The following is a 23,928-nucleotide window of genomic DNA, read 5'->3' as shown; positions in this document are numbered from 1 at the left end:
GACATTTCAGAAATCGAATTATAGTGTTTCAGTACTTGCAGAATTCAGGAATAGATAATTTGATTATATCTGTTTGGAAGTCATTGCCACAACTGGCTTCGTTTTCTTAGCCGATATCTACCTCCTCCCGAGTGGGGAGAGGCAGCAGAGGAATGTAATGACTGGGTTCTCCCCAGAGCACGTCGCTGAGCTGGCGGCAGCCCACGGCTTTCCCTGGACGGGGAAGCCCGAGCCCTGGCGGCCACGCCCAGCAGGGTCCAGATCTGTGCCACGTGGCAGAACTGCGCGGCATGCCCGGCCAGCCCACTGGCCCCAAGGTGCCGCTGCCCGCTGTGCGGTGGCGGCTGCCAAAGAAGGCTCTTTCCCCATTCAGCTCTGGAAGTCACCTAATGCCTGTGCCTGATTTCCGTGCCCCGTCTTGCCGGGTCGGGTTGTTTCCTCAGGGCTCATGCTTCACGCGGGCCCCAGCAGCCATCGTGGCCTGCTGCTATTTCCTCCACCCCTTGGGAAATTCTCTCTGCATTTTCTCTGCCTCATGGTATCAGGAGAATCACAGAGGTCTCAGGAGGCCCTTCTTGGCCCTGCAGGGCACTGCCCTCCTGCCTTCTGAGTCCATCGCAGTTATGGGGCCAGGAGGCTGGGGCCGGGTAAGTGTAGCCACTTTCCCTGTGCACCCTTTGGTTCTGTGTGGAGCCAGCGCAGGATGCAAACTGGGAGCTGTGCTTCCCTTCCCAGCAACGAGACAGGAAGTGGGTTTAAACCCCGGTGTGCCTCCTACCCCTGATACTTCCAGAAAGAAGTGGTTTCCCTGAGCACCCTCAGAGGAGCGAGTCTCTTGTGCAGAGGACAGCTTTCACCCCTTGGTGTGGCCCTTCTCTGCACCCCCCCCTTCCTGTCGGTGTGAGGAAGTCATCCAGACTCTTGCTCTGCAGTGATCGTAGGTGTAGGGCCAAACAGGGCCTCTGTGTTTTGTCTCCCGGTGAGGATAACTGTGCTTCTGCCTAAGAAATGAGAATCGAGCCAACACAGAGGTCGGGTAGTTCATTGATAAAACGTGCTTTTGTTTGTGGTGGGTTTAATAAGTAGTTATAGGTACACGTGCTTGTGGGCCCCCTGGTCGCTTCATAGTTCAGTTCCATTTCTTTCTTTCTTCCTAAGCACTGGAGTGGCGCCCAGAGCAAATTCAAGAAAAGCAGGACTCACCCTGCCCCCAGGCTCACAGGGCAGAGGGAGGGGTTCCCCAGGTGGCTGTAATAGGGCTCGAGACAGCTGGGGTAGTGGTACCCCTGGGGGGGATCCTGGGCCTTCTTGGAGGAGGTGGTGGTTAAGCCACCCCTGTGGGACACGGTCACTGATTCCCTGTTAATCAAATAATAATGAATATGTGGTGTTTGGATCCACCAGGAAAAGCTGAAAGTGAGCTAGAGGAAGCACTAATTCAACTGGGCCAGAATTAGTTATCCTTTAAGAAGTTCAATTTAGGATTTTGGAAAAGGAAAAGGCTGTGGCCTCATTAGACCACGCCAGTGTGTCCTTGAAACCTTTTCACTCCTTGAAATGTGCTTCTTAACATTGTGGAAAAACCAACTTTCTCCTTCTATATATAGCCCTTATCTCGATGTGCAGGCGTTTGGTCCACTTATCTTCAACAAGCTACTGGGTTAGGCCCCGGGGGTGGGGTGGGGCGCTCAGGTACTGTATTCGGCATTCTGCCCAGGTGGAACCTAAGCGCTTGTCTTTGTAGGGTTCCAGTGGAGACAGCTCAGTAAATCTAGGGGCCACTTTCTGCTTTCACTCCTGGATGTCCCCTTCCCTTTAGTATTGACTATTTTTCCATTCTAGAAATGCCTCGAATTTTATTTTCTTCCAATCTAGTTCCAGGCAGTCCTGGAGTGGTGGGATTGGGAGGTTGGGCGGGGTGGGGGTGGAAGATGGAACATGGGTCTTGAGGGACCCACAGGCAGAAGCCATGTGGTGGGAGGACTTGGGTTCCAGTTCCCACTTTGCTGCTAGCTTCTGGCCTGCCTCAGTTTCCTCATCTGCAAGACCGAGAGGCCCATCTGGACTGTCGCGATATGCACATGTTAGAGGACCTTTGCCTGTGGGGATTTGAGGCAGAACAGGTGCCTATGGGATATAGTTCTGAGCCTACAGGCAGAACAGGGGACACAGGGCTGGCGTGGGGATGGCTGAGGGGGGGTAGGCAGTGGTGTGTGGTGTGTGTGGCCCTGCTCTTTGCAGTTGGGTTGGTGAGTCCGGCTGGATGCAGGGTTGGAAGGGAAAGCCTGTCTGAATATCCATTGGCCGCTGGAGCTGGGCAGATAGGCAACGCTGATGTCCACACTTTGCCCCATGTCTGACCCGTTGTACAGCTCTTCCCTGGAAACAGCTTTTCTTAGCAAACTGTTCACCTTGTTCAGTTGGTGGCTCTCTGCGTCCTTTAAGTTTCACCTGGGCTGTGAGGCCCCAGGTAGTTCACTGGGGTGCATGCACATGACAAGGCAGTCTCTAGGCTGGATGGCCCTGTGTGGGGAGCCAGTCCCAGGGCACCAGCCCCACCTGCCATGCTCAGCCGCAGCCCCGGCTTCCTGGTTTGGTGGAGAGGGGTCAGCAGGGAGAGGGGACCATGGAGACTGCATCCTTTGTCCTATGGCTGGTCGACACTAGCCTTTGTCTCCCAGGATAGTCTTTTCCTCTTCATTCCAAAGTCCTTGTTTTCCCTCTAAGCTTTCTCTGTCCATCTCCTAGAAACCAGCCGAGCAGACAGGTGATACCTTTGCCCTGACCTGGCCCTTCCTGGGAGGTCCCCTTTGCCAGGCCCTGGTGTTTCACTCTAAGGTGTGTGGGGGGACCTATCTTCCACCCCCATCCTTTCAGTGCATTCCCCGGTGAGTGGGTCAGCACTGCAGGGGAGGGAACCCCAGAAAGGGAGTGCTGCCTCACTCTCCCTCAGGTGGTCCTTACTCTTCAAGTAAGTAAGATGTTCTTGAACAGATGTGACATCAGGCAGCTCACATGACAACCACGCCCCAGGCTGGTGAGGACAGAAGGCCTACATGGGAGGTGAGTGGGCAAAATATCCTGCCTGGAATGACAGGCGAGAAAACTGAGGCCGGCCAGACGAAGGGGCTTGTCCTGGAAGGAGCAGAAGCAGGCGGGCCTCCCAGCAGCTTCTCCTCCATTCACCATGAATAAGACATGAGGCAGGTGGAGACCTTCAAGTATCATCATTAGCATCTGACTTGATAATAGAAAAATTAAAATTTAAAGTGATCTGAAGTGACGAGTGGCAGGAATGTTCCTAGAAACCGGAGCCTGGCTGCTGGCGCAGAGCTCAGTGCAGATACGATCAGACCCAAACCCCGGGGCTTGGTGGGGTTTCCGTGCTTCAGATGTCCAAGCCAAGGACAAAAATTCCTTTATTATGGGCGTGCTGGGAGCCCCTCAGTCTTCACTGCCCCATGTCCTGGGCTCAAGGCTGAGTTCCAGCACTCAGCTTGTTTCTGGGTAGAGCCCGTGCCACTCGGGGACAGGTTCCTTCCCCTGCTGGGGACCAGAGCTGGACACCCTAGGACCTGAGTCCCCTTTCTCTCTCAGATCCCCCTACTGGCCTCGAGAAGTGGACTCTCCTCCCACCTGGCCCTCTGTCCTTCTGGAAGCAGGAAGGCCTCCCACCTGGGCATGTCTAGGCCCCTGGGCAAGCTGGGAGCCCTGGGCTGGCCCAGCAGGACCACCCTCCAGATTTGTGGCATCCTCACTCCATGGGAGGCCCAGACCCTACACTTGGGACCTCCCCATTTTGTCCCCAGGGAGCTTATCTGGGTGGAACCTTCGAACCAGAGGGCCTGTGGGAACGCCTAGTCCACCTACCCCACCCCCGCCTCACCTGGGCTCCTGCAGAGTTGACTTTCTAACGCAATTTAGCCTTGAGGACTGTGTTTTCTCCTTGGGCCTCCAGGAAAGTTCAGCCTGGATAGGTTGTCAAGCCCTTGAGTCTCCTGACTGGCTGCCCCAGGGGCTCAGGGCGACTGGGCTGAGTTAGCTAGCCTGCCCTTTCTCCAGGGCTGCACGGCCTCCTTCCTTCTTTCAGGATGACCTGGATCCTCTCCCTGAGCTGCTGGGCCATGTCCTTCGGGCAATGGGGCAGAATGCCAGAGCCCAGGGGACAAGGCACTGTTAAAACACTTAATTTAATTAGAAGAATTATATAACATTATATCAGAAAGCCGGCAAAATACAGGGCAAAACAAAAGATCTCTGACTGTGGCCTCCCAACACAAGCACTTCACTCGTATTTCCTTCTGGTGGTGTTTCCTTTGCAATATTGGAATCTACATTACATGACAAATTGTGATCCACACCAGTCGTTCTTGCTGTCTTTAAGGCTGCAGTAAGGAGCTGTTTCTCTTCACAGTTCCATGCAGCACAGGATGCAAAGATAGAGAGCCCTGCCTCGCCCTCAGGGAGCTGACCATCTGGACAGGAGGCATGGTTTGAACTCAGCAAGTTATGGTGACCGCTGCCTGCCAGCCTGTGCTAGGTGTGGGGAAGGTGCGGCTTTGAACCAGGGCTGCCCTCTAAGAATGTGCAGGGACAGACACAGGTGTGTAATTTGAAGACAAAGCATGGGACAAGGGTTCAAGGAGAGGCAGGAGTGGGTGTTGGGGCAGGGCGGTGCTGGGTGGAAAGGGAGAGAATGCTCTTGACTGTATGGGTCTGAGAAGGGCCTGGGGACAGAGCTGGGTGTGAGTGTGGGAGGATTTGTGCAGAGAGAGGAGGGGGGAGACATTTCTCCTCCATGGCATCGAGGTGGTGTCCTAACCCCATCCTCCCAGGCGTGGACCAGAGTCTGCGAGTCCTTTGTTTATTTGCGTGTGATTGGTTGATGGCCTGTGTCTTCCTCTCTGGTGGAGGATGGACGTCCATGGGACGGGGACTTGGTTGGCCTTATTCACCACACAGATAGATCGATGCCTGAAAGTACTGAATGGAAGGATGGAGCAGGACCGGGAGGAAGAAGCAGGTGTCAGTGTGATGGAAGAAGTCCATGGCTGGTTGCGGAGGGCGGATGATCTGAGCCCAGAGGGAATCCGGGGTCTCTTTCCTAGTCAGCATCTTTTGGGAAGAAAAGTGAGAAAACCAAACAAGAACAAAGAGGTGGGGAGAGATGAGAGAACTCCTACCCATAATCCCAGCACAGGAGATGACGTCTGTGTGTCTCCTACCCCAGGGCGCCCCTGGACAGGTACATAGTCCTAGAGATGTGCCTTCATACCTGGCGTTCTTCCTTCTCTACTGTTGGAAAACCGTTTTGATTTAGCGACTCTTTGTTCTTCTGTAGAATTCACCAGGCAGGACTGTATTGATGAGGAACCTCCCCTGCCTGGATACTCCGCTTCTCGGCCTGGGGCTGAGGGGTTCTCGGGGGCTTTTCTCATCGAGGTGAAAAAGGAAATACAGAAGCAAAGTGGGCAGAGGGAATGTGAGTGGCTGCCACTCCGATTTCACTGGGAAACTCAAGACAAAGCTGTCAGGCAAGACTCAGAAGTCAGGACCCAAATTTCACCAACTCTGTTATTATTCGTGGGTATTACATTTGCTCTGTTGTTATCCTTTGGGATGAGCGTGAATTCTGAAGTCAGAATTGACCTGGGGTTAAGCCCCAGATCTTCCTTTTAGCAGCTGTGTGATATTGGGCAACTTAGCTCACTTCCAGATTGTAGTTTGCTCACATGTACAGTGGGGACAGTATGGGGGGGACAGTTCCTCCCTCCAAGAGTTGGAAGGAGAAATAAAAAACCCAGAATCTCTAAGACAGCGCCTTACCCATGGTTGATACCCAGTAAGTGTTGGCTCCTTTTCTGCCCTTTTTTTTTGTATCAGGAAAAAATCAATTGAAAAACTATCAATTAATAAAATAACCAAGAGAGTAAGTGAACAGAAGTATTCATATTAGCCATGACCACTTACTAACATACATATTTCAAAGATCCCATTCTTGTGCTGAAAATGTTACATAGGCGGTTATGCAACTGTAGACATTTGTCAAAAATCACTGAACTGTATACCTAAAATGAGTGAATTTTATTGTATATAAATTATACCTTCAAGGACTTGTCTTCTTTTTTTTTTTCCCCTAAATTTTCTTGGGGAATGTTGGGGAACAGTGTGTTTCTCCAGGGCCCATCAGCTCCAAGTTGTTGCTCTTCAATCAAGTTGTGGAGGGCGCAGCTCAGCTCCAAGTCCAGTCGCCGTTTTCAATCTTTAGTTGCAGGGGGCGCAGCCCACCCTCCCATGTGGGAATTGCACTGGCAACCCTGGTGTTAAGAGCTGATGCTCTAACCAACTGAGCCATCCAGCCGCCTCTCCGGAAGCTCAGCGGCAGCTTGTTGTCTTCAATCTAGTTGTGGAAGGTGCAGCTCACTGGTCCATGTGGGAATCGAACTGGAAACCCTGTTGTTCAGAGCTCGCGCTCTAAGCCATCCGGCCACCCCAAGAACTTGACTTCTTAATGGCAGACAAAGCACATGAAAATACCCAGGTCTAACATCAAAGAGAAATATGCCCAATCTGGATGAAGAAAAAAACAACATTTAAATGTTTTGCTGTTGAATTTTTCCTTATTACCAAAGTTGTACATGTCAACTCATCATTCAACAGGTGTTTATTGAGTGTCTGCTATGTGCCGGGCACTGTTTTAGGCTCTGGGGATCCGCCTGAAAAGTAAAATAACAAACCTCCTGTCTCAAGGAACTCACATTTAGTGGGGGGACCAATAATAAACATGATACGCAAGCAAATTATAGCACGTGTTAGGAGCTACACGCCATGGCAGAACTTGCGGGATCACGGGGAGTGGGGATGTGAGAGGGAGTGTCGTACAGTTTTAGATGAGTCTGTGGTGGCAGACTGTATTAAGATGGTGATATCTGAGCAAAGCATGGGGTCCGTTTCCGGGGACAGCGGTCCAGGCAGAGCCAGTGCATGACCTAAGGTGGAGGTGGGCCCGGCAGCCTCAAGGAACAGCAGAGAGAACGATTTGGGAAAGCCTCAAAATCCGACTGAGGAAATACAGTCGCCTAGCCAGGCAGGGCATCCCCACATCACACCGTCTTAGCTTTCCTAGTCTCATGAACATCCCAAAATACGTATTTTATTTGTTTACCATAATGAGACTATATCTTTTCCATACTGCGATGTAACCTGTTTAACACAATAACTTATTGAATACGTTTTTTCCCATTTTATTAAAGTCACCCTTGGTGGCCTGGTGTTGTTAGGCTTTGGCTTCATTCCTGGGCGTGAGCTATAGTTTATTTAATGAACACCCTGCTGTTGGGCGCTTGGTCCTTCTAGAAGGCACTGTGGTGAGGGGCTGGGTGAGATTGCTGTCCAATGAGCACCTGTGAAGAAGCATGACCTTCAAAATAGTTTTGGTCTGGTTTTGTATGTTAAATGCTCATTGTCAAAAAGGTGAAAAATACAGAAGAGAAGACAGCAAGTATAATCTATAGTCCTACGGTTCAGGGAAATCACAGCTAACATCTGGGGCCCTTTCTTCCCACCAGGATTTCTTTACAGAGAGGTGAACAAACGTGGAGGCGTGTAGTCACTGCCGTCATATTCATTTCACATCCCACTTTTCCTTTTAGTATCATATCATCCCATTTTCCTGTGTCATTAAAGAAGGGGTTTGTACACTTAACTTTTTTTTTTTTTAAGATTTTATTGGGGAAGGGGAACAGGACTTTATTGGGGAACAGTGTGTACTTCCAGGACTTTTTTCCAAGTCAAGTTGTCCTTTCAATCTTAGTTGTGGAGGGTGCCGTTCAGCTTCAAGTTGTTGTCCTTTCAGTCTTAGTTGTGGAGGGCACAGCTCAGCTCCAGGTCCAGGTCCAGTTGCCATTGCTAGTTGCAGGGGGCGCAGCCCACCATCCCTTGTGGGGGTCGAACCGGCAACCTTGTGGTTGAGAGGACGCTCTCCAACCAACTGAGCCATCTGGGAGCTCAGCTCAAGGTGCCATGTTCAATCTTAGTTGCAGGGGGCGGAGACGACCATCCCTTGCAGGACTCGAGGAGTTGAACCAGCAACCTTGTGGTTGAGAGCCCACTGACCCAAGTGAGAATCGAACCGGCAGCCTTCGGAGTTAGGAGCACGGAGCTCCAACCGCCTGAGCCACCGGGCTGGCCTGTAAACTTATCTTTTAATGGCAAATCACTGAAGGCTTTGGACTTGGATGTGATTCAGTCCAGCCTTCTCGGTCCATGGGAGGGGATCCTTATGCCCCTAGCAACCTTGCAGGGATATCAGGGCAGAAGTGTCCACCCCACCCAACCACTCTGCTTCCATCTGCTGGGAGCGTGTTCGAGGCTGCGATTGCCCACCTGAGCAAATGCATCACTCCAGAGACTGGATTTGAAGTCATTTCCCCAAAACTCTGCCTCCTTCTTTCTGTTTGTAAAACGTCCTTCACTGTGCGTTTCTCAGAAAAATCGTGAAGATGACCGTGGTGTGACTTGGGGGCGTTACTTGGAAGGGGAGGTGGTGATGGGTGGCCACACGCCAGGGCACACACGCCGGACCTCCTTTCTTGGCGTGCTGGGCTGTTGGAGGAGAGCTGTGAAGCTAGCGCTTCAAGTTCAGCAGAGCAGGCCAGAGCCTCTGGCGACGGGAGTGAGCAGTGTTAGATGGGTGGCATCCGAGCCAGTCGGATGACCCGACCCCAAAGGCGTGAGTAATGGAATGATGGCTGCCCCTGGACTCTCCATAGGGGTCCTGTGGCTTTGCCCTGACCGTGACAGCACTTTTGTCCACCACTTTATATGAGTGACATGTATGTCGGGTTGACTGAAGATAAAACTGGAGAGCTCTTAAATTGCAGAACCTCTGGTAGGCTGAAGTGATGAACTGAAAATAAGACGAAATCTAACAGGGTTGAAGGCAGGCGCTGCACTTTAAGTACAGTCGTTCATTTATGAGTGTACAGGTTGCAGAAGAAAACCAACGATGTGGGAGGCTGGTGCACACACAGCTCTTCTGTACTCGGTCCACGCAGGCTCTACTGCAGCCCCTGAGCTGCAATTGGGTGGACCCGGCTGTGGGTCCTTTGGGCCCAGGTGTGCCTCTTGTAAGGGAAGGTGGACTGCCTGCCCCGGTCCACCTGGAGGTCCAGTCAGGAATTGTAATCACCTTGGAAATCTCCGCATAGTTTTAATTGCACAAGTGCCTACAGCACTGAAGAGGTGTATGAAAGCTGGTTGTGCAACTCTGGGGCTGCTTTTCCCTTGTCCATGGTAAATTTGCAATTAAAACAAAAATCCAGCTCTCAGTCAGGATGTGCACGAGGTCTGGTCTGGGGATGACGAGAGGTGTGTGGACAGGTCGGCGGAAAAGCCCCAGTTTCAGCCTGCCCTCTTAGTGGGCACACTGGCCATGAGAGTCAGAGAGTGTTCACGCAGGGGTACAGCTGTGGGCAGGGTGGGGGTGGATGGGTGTTTGCTGTTTGCATTTTAATAGGACCGGCCCCTGGGCTTTTTCCATCCAGACCAGCTCTGCTGGGACAAGCTTGAAGGCACCTGGTCGAAGGCCCCGGCTGTGAACTGATTAGGTACCTTTCACGTTGGAGCTGGGGGTGCTGACCGCAGCTGCCCACTCGTCTCTGTGGTGCCTCACTGGAGTGCCTGCTCTTGGCTGGGTGAGGCTGCTTCTTGGGAAGTCCCTGGCAAGGCTGCTTCTTACACCTAACCTGTCCGCATTGTTTGTTTTTGTTTTTCCTCTCTCTCTTTCTCTTTGCATGGCTCTTGTTCGTCCTTCAGGTCTCTGTTTAGATGTCACCTCCTCCTAGAAGCCTTCCCAGATCCTTGGGTAGGACTGTAGGCCTCTCAGTGTTAACCGCCCCCGCCCCCAACAGCCTGTGTCACTTTGCCCTGTCATCTCCTGGGGCACTTATGTGAAATCCTTGAAAACAGGAGTTGTTTGGGTTCACTGTTACATCTGTAACACATAGGGCAATGCCTGGCACATAAATGTATTTTAAATAAGAAAAGGCTGCATAAATGAGACTTCCACTTTAGCTCAAAGACCAGCCCTTTCCCCTGACGAGAAGGGTCGAATGTGGCAACCACTGGGCATCTTGGTTGGCCTGGGTCAACTGGGTCAGTGCGTGTGCAGGACAGAGGCAGCCCCCAAGACCTGTGGGGGCAAGTGAGCAGAACTGGAGGCCTGCTGCCCTCCGTCTGAGCTGTCCAGGTGCCCCTGAGGTGGGTCGCACCTGGGAGGTGCTGTGCATACCAGGTAAGCCCTGGACTGACGCAAGGAGCTGCCTAAGGACTCTTAAAGGATTCCTTAAGGATCTAATGTGCTTTGAACAACCAACAAGCCAGGCACGAGTCAGCTGAGCCCCAGCAGAAGTCTTGCCCAGGGACTTCCAATCTCCTTTCCCATTTGGTAACTTCCTTAAATCTCCTACCTTTCTGGACCTGGGTTTCCACGTAGGGAGGATTAAGTGACAAAGTGACGTGACGCTCTCTCTAGACTGTAATGGACACTGGTGGATCGTTCCAGCCCCCTCATGGTCTGGCATCGGGTGTGGACTCTGATCTTTTGGACTAAGGGACTGTATTTGTCAGCCTGCCTTTCCTCTGAACAACTCGGGGTGTCCTACCATCCTCTGTATAAACTTCTGCCGAGGTTCCCTGTGCCACCAAAACCAATAGAACATCTGAGACTTTGGCCTGCAGAAAAGACATTGTCCTGTGTGATCTTAAAGAAAGGGCTCATAAGTAAAAGGCCACCTGCAAATTGCTACCCTGAGGGCTGGGCTTCCTAAAACACTGTCCTCCTGCCCCCACCACCTGTGGTCTCCACAAAACAGCAGCCGCCTTTTTCCGCTGTCCACACCGCAGAGCCCTGGACACTCTTCCTGAACACTTGAAACTCCGTTGCCTAGAGCCCCTCCTTGTTTAAGCGAAGCCTGTGGTGTGCAGGGCTTCCTGGGTAAGACGTTCCAGAGCACCAGGTGAGCGGGAAGCACTGTACCCTCGCAGGACTGGGACCCTGTACTTGAGAATGGGGTGAGCTTCCATCAGCACTCCCCTTGCCACTAGCTTCTGTCACCAGCTGAGACGTACTTAAGAGATGACACAGGGCAAGAAAGGGTTTCCGTCAGGGTCGCTCACCCTCGGCACTGTTGAAGTTAGGGGCTGCGTTCTTTGTTGGGGTGGGAGGGCGACCTGTGCACTGTGGGTGCTTCCTTAGCAGCCTTCTCAGCCCCCACCAATTAGATGCCAAGAGATGACCCCTGGACCCTAGTTGTGATAAACCAGAAGGTCTCCAGACACAGCCAATGTTCCAGGGGAGCAAAGCACCCCCCATGGAGAACCACTAAGTTATGTGTGTGTACATGTGCACACACACACATATACGCACACGTGTGCGCAAGCGTGCGCCTCTTTGCTGGTAGTTCTGGGTGGGCAGGCTCGCCCTATGGCCAGAAGCAGCTTCCTGCTACTTGCTTGCAATCAGAGCCAGACAGCTGAGCAACTGCCGAGCTCCACTCTCAGGGTGCAGGGGAGAGAGCGGGCACCCAGGCTGGAAGGTCATTTCCTTCTTTAGTTGGGTCAGAAAGGAGCATGCGAGAGGCTGGAAGCCTGCAAGTGTTGTTTTGGCAGAAGACCCCTAGTGGAAGGACAGGGACGGAGGACAAAGCCCGCCCCCTCATGTCACATGGGACGACTCTGCAAGGAGGAAGCTCTCAGTTAAACACCAGCGGCGTGGTTTGCATTGACTCACCTGCTCAGCATTTCCGCCCCCTCGCTGACCATGCTGCTCTGTGCCAAGTGGTCAGCTGGGCCCTGGGTAAGACCCGTCCCCTCTGCTGTCACTCCCCTTGTGGGGCTCCAGGCACAAATCACGAATCCCAGCACAGTGCGATGAAGGGCAGCCATGCAGTGCTGTAAAAGTGAGGGGCTGGGAGTTGGCGGCCATCCCCGAGGGAGGATGTGAACTGGGATCTGAAGGGACCGAGGTTCTAAGGAGAGGAAGTAGCCTGTTGGTGGGCTAGAGCTTGGCGCTCTTTGAAAAACCTCCCAGGCTGTTCTTCTCAGTTGTCGAGTGAGCAGAACAGACTGGCATCAAAGACATATACGAATTAAGTGGAGACTGTGAGAGGCTATGCAAAACCCTGCTTGAGTGGCCCTGCTGAGCTCTAGTGTGTGAAAGTTGCTTTGCAAATGTTTTTTTTCCTGTCATTCTCCCAAAAAGCCCCTGTTGCACCTGGGGCCCCAGAGGCCAAGACCCTGACCTCAGGCTGCATGAGGTGCCAGGCCAGCTGTACTGTGATTGATCCGGGGGGTGACCCTGGGACCTGAGCCTTTCCTCCTGGTGGCCTTTGCTCCAGGAGCTTTTCCGAAATGCAGTGCCCTGAGCCCCGGAGGTCATCTGGGCCCAGGAATCTGCGTTCTGGCAATTGGTGGACTCCAGGCTTGTCTCCCTGACTGGGAACATGACCCAGACCCCAGAGGGGGCACTCGGGAGGCAGTGGGTGAAAGGCGGCTTCTGAGAACTGCGTCCTTGTGGGCACATGCGTCGTGTGCTGGAGCCCTGTGTCTCCCGGGCTGGCCGGGCTGGCTGTGATTTTCCACTTGATGCTACATTGATTTCACTCGTAACGCAGGATGGAAAACAGTGTGGGCAGATCACGGGGTGACAGCGAAATCCGGTGTCTGACCTCTGTTCCGTGCTGCTAATGGGATTCACTGAGGCTTTGGGTGTTTGTGATGCGGTGGCTGGTGCAGGAATCCAGAGGCTGCTCATTTGTGGGGAATGAATAATTTATTTGTGTTTTTCAGATGACTTATTCCTGTATCACAGATAGGCAGCCGAGCTCCGCGCGCTTTGTCAGCTACTGAGCGAGTGGCTTCGGAGGGAACTTGCCTTACACCCCCAGGCCCTGGACGCCTGCTTCGGGGCTGTTGATGTGCAGGCTGCATTCCAGGGGAGTCTGGATCTTGTAGCCCTGTCTGTTTTTCAATGTTCTTCTACAGCAATTGTGCTTAAAATAAAATGTGAACGCCTTACCACCCGTCCTCAGCCTGGGTCGGGCACAGCCAGGGCAGGGGATGGATACAGGAATCACAGTGAGTGCTTTGCTTTCTTCCTTTAATTTTTTATGAAGTCTAACTTGCATACATTAAAGTGCACCGGTTATAAGTGTACAACTTGTTACATTCTCACAAAGTGAGCAGACCTGTGTACCCAGCACCCAGAAGCCCTCCCATGTCCCCTGCTAAGTCATTACCCTCCACCAAGGGTAGCCACTGTCTTGCTTCAAATCACCACCTTCATTTTGCCTGTTTTCATAAATGGAACCACACAGTATATAACCTTTTGGGTCCGGCCGTTTCACTCAGCATTATGTTTGGACAGTCACGCGTGTTGCGTGTAGTAGAGGTTCATTCTGATTTCTCTGTGGTCTTCATTGCATGGACACACTGCAGGTCTCTCCATCTGTTGCAGACGGACACTGGGATAGTTCCCAGTGGGGCTACTACCAACCATGCAGCCATGAGCACTCGTGCACATGTCTTTCGTGGAAAGGTCCATTTTTCTGGTGGGGACAGAGCAAGGAGTCGAATTCCAGTTTCATGGCGGGAGGGGTGGTCATCGTTAATAAATACGCTAAACAGTTTCTCAAAGTGGTTGGAGGGTCCTTGGTTTTGTGACGAGAGCTCAAATACACTAACAGTGGGCGAGGACGTGGGAGTTACAGTAAGACACGCCCACTGCCTGGAAGTCAGAAGTGTGGTCGGCCAGCGCCCAGTGCCCCAGGTGACCGCGGGTGATGGTCGTGGCCACACAGGGCTCCGGTTGGTGCGCTGTTGCCCTGGGTGTACTCTCCAGGCCTGCCCCCTTTTGGGAAGCTTGTAGCCCGCTGGTCTCAGCTGCATTTCTTGGCGTCCACAGTGTGTCCTGTGGCTGTTCCCAGATTGGGCCCCACTCCTGCTGACACATAGCCCCCTCTAACTCAGGTCTTGAATCGGGTAGAAAGTGCCACCACGAAGAGTCGTTGTTGTGCAAAACATCTGTGTGTGAAAGTATTCTGCAAGCAACTGTCCTCGTTATGTGGGGTCGTCAGAATCCCCAGACCATCTGTCTTTCACTCCAGACCCCACTATATTTTTGTCCTCAGGCACTTTGCTTCCTAATTAAGTTGGGTTTCAGGATATATTAAAAGAATTTGTCATCTCTCGAGCACACATCTGCCCTGGTGTGAGCGGGCAGGATAGTCAATGTGGGCGCCACGTGTCCAGCCGAGAAGACGCTTTTCCAGCTGCCTTTCTCAAGGGCTGGCCAGCAAAGATGAGGGGCAATGAGCCTCTCCCGGCCTGGGCCACTACAGGAGGAACTGACCCCGGATATGGCACTAGAATGGTAACTACTTAGGTGGTGACCTGGCTGTCTGGGCCATTTCAGGAACTGAGCTGAGAGTTCAACGGAACGTCCTTACGGACCAGACTGAGCATATATCCTGAGGGACTGTCCCCCTCCCCGGTGGATTGGATCACCCCCTCGAACGCAGAGAGACACCTGCAGCTTGTATCTGACTGCCCACCCCTGACATCTGGCACACACCAGAGAGTACCCCCTGGGCTGTGGGCTCCTCAAAAGTGGGGCCGGTGTCCCTGCACCTTCCACTCACGTCATGCGCTCAGCCATGCCCCTGGATTGCAGGCTGCCAGGTTCTCGTGGTCAGCTGGGGTGTTGAGAGCTGGGGCCCGTATGCCCCTGGTGGCAGCACCGGGGAACCCTGCGGTTTGCCTCTCTGCTCCTGTGACCGGCTCTTTGCCCTTCTGTCAAGAAGTGTAGGAACATTGGCTGAAACTCCTTTTTTAAAAACACAACGTCAATGAGACGTAAGTCGCATACCATACAATTCCCTCAAAGTAACCACGCAGTGGTTTTCAGTGCATCTCACATAAGTGCACCCATCACTACAGTCGATTTTAGAATATTTCTATTATCCCCAAAGGGAACCCCATACCCTTTAGCTATCACCTCCGAGTCCCCTCTCCCCTTCCCCTCAGCCCTAAGAAACCACTAATCTGCTTTCTGTCTTTTAGATTTCCTATTCTGCACCGTTTCATGTAATGGAACCATGCAGTGTTTGCCCTTTTGTGTTTGGCTTCCTCACTTAGCATAGTGTTTTCAAGGCTCGTCTATGTTGTAGCCTGTGTCCCTACCTCATTTCTTCCTATGGCTGAATATATTCCATTGTATGACTATATCACATTTTGTTTATCCATTCACCTGTTGATGGACATTTGGGTTGTTTGTACCTTTTGGTTTTTGTGAATAAAGTTGCTATGAACATTGTGTACGGTTTCTGTGTGGACATATTTTTTCATTTCTCTTGCGTTTCTGGGTGATATGAGAACTATATGTTTGATCTTTTGAGGACTGTTTTCCAAAGTGGTTACATCACTTACATTCCCAACAGCAGTATATGAGGGGTCCAATTTCTCCAAATCCTCACCGACACTTGTATTAATCTGACTTTTTCTAGAAATCTTAGTAGGTGTGCAGTGGTGTCTCATTGTGCTTTTCATTTGCGTTTCTCTAGTAACTAATGATATTGAACATCTTTTCATGTATTTATTGGCCTATTTTCTTTGGAAACATCTCTATTCAAGTCCTTTGCCCATTTTCAGTTGTGCTATTTGTCTTTCTATTGAGTTATGAGTGTTCTTTATGTATTCTAGATACAAGTCCCTTACTAGATGTATGATTTGCAAATATTTTCACTCATTTTGTGGGTTGTGTTTTCATATTCTTGATTGTGTCCTTTGAAGTACATGTTTTAAATTTCAATAATGTCCCATTTATCTATCTTTTCTTTGGTCGTTGGGCTTTTGGCATAATACCAAAGAATCTTTTGCCAACTCCAAGATCTTGAAGATGTACCTCTAGGGGTGGCCGGTTAGCTCAGTTGGTTAGAGTGTGGTGCTGGTAGCACCAAGGTTGCCGGTTCGATCCCTGCATGGGCCACTGTGAGCTGTGCCCTCCTTAAAAAAAAAAAAGAAGGTTTACCTCTATGTTTTCTTCTAAGAGTTTTACAGTTTTAGCTCTTACATTTTGAGTCTCTGATCCATTTTGAGTTAATTTTTGTATATGTTGTGAGGTGAGGGTCCAGCTTCGTTCTTTTGCATGTAGTTATCCAGTTGACCCAACAGCATTTGTTGAGAAAAGATTCTTTCCCTGTTGGATGGTTTTGGCACACTTGTTGAAAATCAGTTGATATGTGAGTTTATTTCTGGATTCTCAATTCTATTTCATTGATCTATATATCTATTCTTTTGCTTGTATCACCCTGTCTTGATTAATACTGCTTTGTAGTAAGTTTTGAAATTGAGAGGTGTGAATCCTACTTTGTTCTTTTTCTAGATTGTTTTGGCTCTTCTGGGTCCTCAGCCATTTCCTGTGAATTTTAAAATCAGCTTGTCAATTTCTACAAAGGAGTAAGCTGGGAAATGCATTAAATCTATAGATTAGGGAATCTATAGTGTGGGGAATATTGCCATCTTAACAATGGTAAGTCTTCTGATCCATGAACATGGGATATTTTCCAAATTAATTAGATCTTAAAAAAATTTTTTCAACAGTGTTTTATAGTTTTCAGAGAGTGTAAGTGTTATACTTCTTTTGTTGAATTTATTCCTAAGTATTTTATTATTTGATTTGATTGCTAATAGAATTGTTTTCTTAATTTCATTGCAAGTGTATAGAAATACAATTGAGTTTTGTATACTGATCTTGTATCCAGCAATCTTACTGATCATGTAAGCAGACGATACAAACTTATGGTACAGTATGGAAATGTATTTTCTCTTCCTTATGATTTTCTTAATAACATTTTCTCTTCTCTAGCTTACTTTATTGTAAGAATGCAATATATAATATGTATAACATGCAAAATACATGTTAATCAGCTGTTTTTGTTATTGGTAAGGCTTCTGGTCAACAGTGGGCTATTAGTAGTTAAGTTTTGGGGGAGTCAAAGTTATACACAGGTTTTCGAGTGCATGGGGGTCAGTACTCCTAACACCTGCTTTGTTTAAGGGTCCACTGTATTCCTTTATTTCAGATTGTCTATTTCTTCTTGAGTTAGTTTCAGTAGTTTATGTTTTTCTAGTTGGCTTACATTCTTACAAGCATGTTTTCAAGGCCTGTCTTTGCTCTTTCAGTCACTGCTGACATATACTGAGTTCTTCCTACGTGCCAAGCATTTTTTTTTAGGCATTAGCTCATTTAATCTTTACAAGAACTTGATGAACTAGATAGGGTTATTATCTCCATTTTACATACTAGGAAGTTGAATAATGGTCCAGGGTCACACATCTCGGAAATAGTAGAGCCAGAATTTGAGCCTGGGGAGTCCGACCATACAGCCCTTTCTTCTGTCCCCCTCGCTGCTCTCCCGAGGCCCTGCTCTATGCTGGGAGCAGAAGTACAAGAATGAATCAGAGCTGGTCACTGCCCAAGTCACTCCCCAGAGACCCCAAACCTAAGGGAGGGAGGTGCCTTAGGGCTAACATGAACAAAGGGCTGGGAGGTCGGGGTGTCAGGAAGTGCCTGACGGAGAAAGTGACTTAGGAATCGGGCTTTGAAGGTGGGTCCAGTGGGCGCAGGTGGGTGAGTTTGGGAGTGTGCCCTCTCCCAGGGGCTTTGTCTTCTACGTCTCCTCCTTCCCAAGGGCTCAGGGAAGGGATGTCACAGAGGACCTTACCCCAGGATGCCGATGCCCCACCTGGCTGGAGGATTTGGAGCCATAGAATTGTGCTCAGCAGGTCTGTTTGAATCACCCAGGCCTCCGCAGTTTCTCTCCTGGAGAAGAGGCGTGACTATTTGTATGACAATTGCTAGACAGAAATCAGGAGCAACCAGACATAGCTCAACATAATTATTTCTGCATAATGACTTCTGCTACTTGATTCCGTCTCCAGCAATGACTATAATCTTTATCTGTCACACGAAAGCTGGTGGCCCTGGAGCCCCTGTGGCTTAGAGATAGAGCCAGGAGGAAATTTGCAATTCGAGTTAATGGACTGTTCCCAGGCAGCTTGCAAGACAGAGCCGTCAAGTCCTCAAGAATGATGGTCTCTCCTGGTGTCAGAGCTGGCCCAGCCTCCCAGGGGCTTCAGCTCACCCCCTTTGTCACAGATGGGGAAACTGAAGGTGGAGAGCAGAGGCACACCTGGGACCAGAGTTTCTCTGCTCTCCCCACCACCCAGTGCTTTCCTAGTAAGCGTGATGTGTGTCTCGGTGAGACGGATGGGCTGTGAGAGAAGGTGTCCATGGGGCTGCATGGACACCTGTCACTGAGCTGGTCACTGAGCATGTTGCTCACGATGCCTTGTGACTGTCTGGTCATGCAGGGGCCGGAGCTTGGCTGTGGACACTCCTGAGGGCCTGCCCTGTGTCAGGTCATGTTGTGAAGCCCCCATGTGGCCCTTACAGTGACCCTATGGGTTGGAGAGTTAGGAAGGCCACAGGCAGTGGTGTGACGGACCACAGTGACTCAGTGATGCTGCCAGCACTTAAACCCGGGTTGCAGACTACAGAGACCACAGGTCACACCTCACCCGAGGGGTGGCCAGCATCTCACTGGGGGGCTTCTCGCGTCAGTACTGATGGCCTGCCCTCCTTCCTGGTGCAGCGGGTGCACATGTCATGGCCCCTGCCCTGATCTGCTGGACCAAGGCCGGGAGCCAGTTTTCTGTGCTTAGCGTGGGACTCACATAAGCTGTGGTTCCCCCCACCCCCCACAGGTACACGGAAGCAACTGGAGAGAAAGGCAGCGGGCTCTGGGGCTGGGTGTTCACACCCCGTGTGACTCTTGGTCCTCTCTTCCAGGGCGTGGTCTAGTGGCCCAGACAAGGACGTGCAACCAGCCCCTGGAAGTTCTGATACCTGTTCTGTCTCCACCTCCACTTGGTCTTAGGTAAGTTACTCCGGGAAGCCAGATGGGTCTGGGGGCAGGGGGTCTCTACATCTCTATGGGGTTCTGCCCCAATGCCAGCTTGTGGAGACCTGACCCAGCTCAGTGGAAAGAGCAGGGAAGACTGAGAGTAGGGAGACAGTCTGCCCAGTGCCCCATGGGATGGGTCAGGAAGCAGGCTGGTGGATGAAAAGACCCACCCAGGCACCGCAGTAACCTCGGTTCTCTCATTGGTCAGGTCTGTCTGGGTGAATCGTTCGACCTTGGGTGCTTTGGTTTTGGGAGGTATCTAGTGAGAATTAGGGCATCAGAAGTATAAAGGGTGCACTTTGAGAAGGACACTACGGGAGGAGGGCAGAGGGGACACTTTCTGTTTCTCATCATTCCCCTCCCAGCCCCGCTGCCATCCCTGAAAGCTCCATCTCCCAGGCCCCTACCCACCCCCCTAAAAGAGAAAGAGTTGCCATGGTGGGTAGTGTGGTTGGAGGTCCCAGTGTCCCCAGCCCTCATCCCTGTGACCCTGGGCCCCTCCCACGAGACTCTTGGGGGCCCCCTTCTGGGTGAATCGACTCCCGTTCATCCCCAAACCAGAGCCTGCAGGGATGAAGTGCCCTGTAGTGGGCTCCCGTTGGAACCTGGTTACAGGTGGGAAGTAGGTGGGCCTCCGACCTCTAAGAAAAACCTCTGGTGTCCTGTATCCTACCCCTGTGTCCCCTCCACCAAGACCCCCCATTCTTCTAGAGGTGCCAGGGTCCCAGGGCTAAGCCTCCCTCCCCAGCCTGTCCCTCCCCTTGCCTCCCCTCCCTAGCTCTGAAAGCTTGGGTTCAAACACCCCAGACCCCCAGTTTTTCCTCCAGCCCCGCTAGTGTGCTGACTTTCCCATCTGCCCAAAGGACTGACCCGAGGAACCTCTTTCTCACCGATAGCCCCATCACCCTCCGTTATGGCAAGGCCCTAACTAGGCCTGGACCTCAAACCTGGAGCCCTGCTGCCTGGCTACTCAAGTCCAAAGTAATTAGCATTGTAAGGCTTGCAGTGAGATAATGAGGCTAAGAGAGTCAGGCGGGTGGAGAAAGGTGAGTGCTTTATTCTGCGCTCCCAGGCGAGGTTCACCGGTCCGCAGATGAGGCCGGTGACGTCGCGCCCAGGGCAGAGCTAGGGAGGCATATATGCGATTTTTGGGGTGGGGGTTGGCTGAGTGAGGTGGCAGTCGGGCAGGCCCCCCAGCGCAGATCGGGCGCGAGTGGCTGCATCCGGAGTTGTTTATCGCACCAAAGGTCTGCTGCCTTTTCGGGGAAGCACCAGGGGCCCCAGTTTCTGTCATGCGAGGAGGGGTCTGACTTGGCTCCTGGCCGCTTTGACCATGCCCGTAGCTGACCTAACAAGCATGACGTCCAAGCCCTTGGTCTGCTTGAATCCACCAGTGTCCTGGCCGCATCTCAAGCCACTGCCTGCTTTGGGTTCAAGAGAGGCTCCAGTGAAAGCAAAGTGTAGTAATGCCTGACTGTGTCATCCAGGGCCCGGGCCTTTGCTCAGCTGGGCCCTCTGCCTGGGCCCCCTTTCCCTTCATTAGCCCGACCCACTCTCGTCTGTCCCGTACAACTGAGCTCGGGGTGTCATCCTTCCTCAAAGCCCTCCTCACCCTGGGGCTGAGCTGACAGCCTGTCCTCTGTCCTTTAGAGGCACTCTGTAGGGCTCCTCTGTGACCCTCATCGCCTCTGGCTGTATGAACAAGACTGTGCGGGCAGAGAATCCAGCCGCCATGGTGTCTCTTCTTGAGCTGTTCAGTTCCCTTCCCAAGGGAGGAGCTAGGTCGTGGGTGGGAGAAAGGCCTCTGACCTTGGATTTGTGCATTCTGATCTCACTGGGCCACTTAACACCCTCCCCCAGCTCTCATCCAGGAGAGGTTTAATCACGCCTCCCTCTCCAGGGTGGATGTAAGATTAGAGCTGAGAATAAGGTTTCCCTTGTGGTGCCTGGGGCAGGGGGTGGGGGGCCCACACCTTCTCTTCCTTCTCCTAGTCATCCAGCAATCGTGACAATGACCAGTTTTAGTCACCTGCCCTGCCCACCCTCAGTACTGTGAGCTGTATCTGAGGCCAGGGATGTGAGCTAGGGCGGAGGCAGCCCGGGGAGGGCTTGGAGGAAGGGCCCTGGGGTCTCAGCCCAGCCCAGGAGCCCTCACAGAAGATCTGGAATTTTCTAGGCCTCAGAAGCAGGGGACACCTCTTTCTAATTCTCATCTTCCCACCCAGAAGGAATCACCTTTTAGCGCTCAGCTATGAGGCTGAGATTTGGCTCCAGAACCTGTTGAGGTGTCACCACCTTACTCTCACAGGTTGCCAAGTGCCCGGCATGGCAGCTGGTGTGCCTGGGGGACGGCGCGGGGGGGACAGGTGCCAGTTGCCAGTTCCAGTTAAGGGCCCACAACAGATGTGAGGCTCCACAGGTCAGTGGACAGGCGCCCAGCAGGTCAGTGGACAGGCGCCCAGCAGGCCCTGGGCATAGTTGCTGTCACACCCTCACACACTTCCAGGGCCTAGTGCGCTCCTCCCTGTAGACTGTCCCCCTGGAAGCGACCTCCCCGGGGTGGGGCTTTCCTGTCTCTCTTGCTTGGATGGTAGGGCTGTGCCTTCTGCCTTGGTCTTCCTGAGGGAGGGGTGTTTCTCCCACCACGGGTCCTTCCTTCTCTGTCTCCTGCTCATCTTTGTGAAAGTGCTGGCCGGGTTGGGACCAGAGATCCAGGTGGGGGCCTCTGCCTCCGGGACAGCTTAGTGGTAGGTCTCCTGGCTTTTCTCCCCAAAGAAAACAGACCCACGGCATGTGTAAGGTGCTGCTTTCACTACAGTTGACCCTTGACCAACTTGGTGTTAGGGACACTGACCCACTGTACAGTCAAAAATTGATGTATAACTTTTGACTCCCCCAAAACTTAACTACAGTCATCCGTCAGTGTCCACAGGGGATTGGTTCCAGGACCACCCTCCTCCCTCCGCCCTGTGGATACCCAAATCTGCAGATGCTCAAGTCCCTTATATAAAATGGTGTGGATCGATGTATACCATCAACTCTCCACATCCACGATTCCCAACCGCAGAGCAAAATACGCTGTACACCTGAAACTAATAAAAAACCACACTGTTTTCAATCCACAATTGGTTGAAAACAGGAATGTGAAACCCAGGGATACGCTGAGCCAACTGTGTATTTATTGAAAAAAAGGCATGCGTGTAAGTAGACACGTACAGTTCAAACCCGTGTTGTTCAAGGGTCAACTGTAATCCGATCTCCTTCCACCAGCCCTGCTGGAGCTGAGAAAGGGGAGGGAGAAAACCGGGCTCTGTGTTACCTGGACTTCACCTGCATGCCCATGGCCCAGATAGTGGCACATGGGCTGGCACAGATGCATGGGAGAGGCACATGGCCAGGTGGGGTCCTGCTGAGGCTGGTGGCCAGGTGTCAGGATGCTGGAGTAGGTGGAGGGGTCCAAAATGGGCAGAAGAGGTGGTCTGTGGTGTCTCTTCCCTTCCTGAGGCCCCCTGGGTATTTCAGTGCACACACAGCAAACACTCAGTAACCCCTCCCTGCCCCACCACCACCACGAAGAGATGAGGAACTCTGGGAAGCAGATGGTATTTCTAGCATATGAACATCCTTGGCCATGGATGTCCTGGGTCAGGTGAGGATAAATGGGAGGACCCCTGCTCGATCGCTGCCCCTCCCTGCTTGGTGATGGACAGCAGGGTGTGTTCTTGCGTCCTCCATTTCTGCCCACCTTGACCCCAGGCACTGCAGAGGAGGCACCTGTGTGCTCAGGCTATGCGTCCCAGCTTCCTCCCAGCAGTTATGCATTCATTGACTCAACAAATGTTTACTGAGCACACACTCTGTGCCGGGAAGCTTCCAGGCTCTGGGCTTCCAATGGAGAATAAGCCAGAATAAAGCCTGGTTCCAGGAACCTTGCCTTCTAGTTGGGGAAAGAGAGACAATGAACTCAATAAAATATATAGAGAAAATGAAGTAGGAAAGGGGGATAAAGAATATGTGTTGGGGCTTCAGTGTTGTGTAGAGTACTCAGGGAAGGCCTCACTGAGAAGTTCCCTGAGCAAAAACCTTAAGGAGGCAAAGAAGCAATTTTATATCTGAGGAGCAGTCCGTGCAAAGGGCCGGTGGCAGAGTGTGCCTGAGGTGGGAAGGAGCAGCCAGAAGATCAGTGTCACCAGAGGGGACACGCAAGTGGGGGATAGGAAATGGGCCCAACAGTTGGACCATATCTGAGGGGCAGGACACTCAAAACACTAACCCAACGAGGAAAACAGGTGATAAGCAAGCAACTCAGTGTGGCCCAGATCGCACTACACAATGGACCTCCTAGGTCCTTTAAACAGTGACCCTTCCTCCCACATTTCAAAGGTAATGGTTGCTCATAGGGATTTGTTTAACCACAACTCTTCTGAAGATGTTGATTAACAGGGGCATGGGGATTTGGGGTTCTGCAGGAGAAGGGGCCAGGAGAGCATGACCTCAGCTAACCTCCCCTCTGGGTGTCGGACTGGCGGCCCCCAAAGTGTTGACTAGTCTGCGGATCCTAGATGAGCCCCTCAGAGAGCCCTCTACCTGGCCTTCCGGAAGTAGTCTGCTGAGTGGAAACTGCTGTGGTTTGAGGCAGGGCACGAGGAAAGGGGAAATCCTTCCTATATTGTAAGTTGAGGGTTATTTTTAGAGTGACTTGGGATGATTTTGCAATATCACTTCCTGTGGGCTTCCCTCAACCACAGGGCAGATCTGTTTGAGGGCAAACACGCATGCAAGCACGCGCGTGCGTGCACACACACACACACAGTAGGCACACACGACTTGACTTGGCCTCCCATCCACTGTAGAATCAGTGGGGACGGAAACTATTGTCCTGGCCCTTCTGCAGGACTGCCCT

The 23,928-nt window shown here is 51.8% G+C and overlaps 1 protein-coding gene and 1 non-coding gene across 2 annotated transcripts in view; both read left to right on the top strand.

Moving 5' to 3' along the window:
• The window catches only part of HPCAL1 (hippocalcin like 1), a 90,386-nt gene that overhangs the window by 51,112 nt on the left and 15,346 nt on the right, over positions 1–23,928 (top strand). The window contains exon 2 of the mRNA XM_033125295.1: positions 18,911–18,998. The gene's annotated coding sequence lies outside the window, so the exon portion shown is untranslated. The remainder of the gene's footprint in view (positions 1–18,910; positions 18,999–23,928) is intronic.
• On the top strand, positions 15,972–16,045 carry TRNAT-GGU (transfer RNA threonine (anticodon GGU)). Its single transcript has one exon. It is a non-coding gene; the product is annotated as a tRNA-Thr (tRNA).

Source organism: Rhinolophus ferrumequinum, chromosome 13 (genome assembly GCF_004115265.2).
Source record: "Rhinolophus ferrumequinum isolate MPI-CBG mRhiFer1 chromosome 13, mRhiFer1_v1.p, whole genome shotgun sequence".
Lineage (NCBI taxonomy): Eukaryota > Metazoa > Chordata > Mammalia > Chiroptera > Rhinolophidae > Rhinolophus > Rhinolophus ferrumequinum.
Note: the sequence above shows the minus strand (reverse complement) of the source record. Positions and strands in the feature narration are given on the sequence as shown.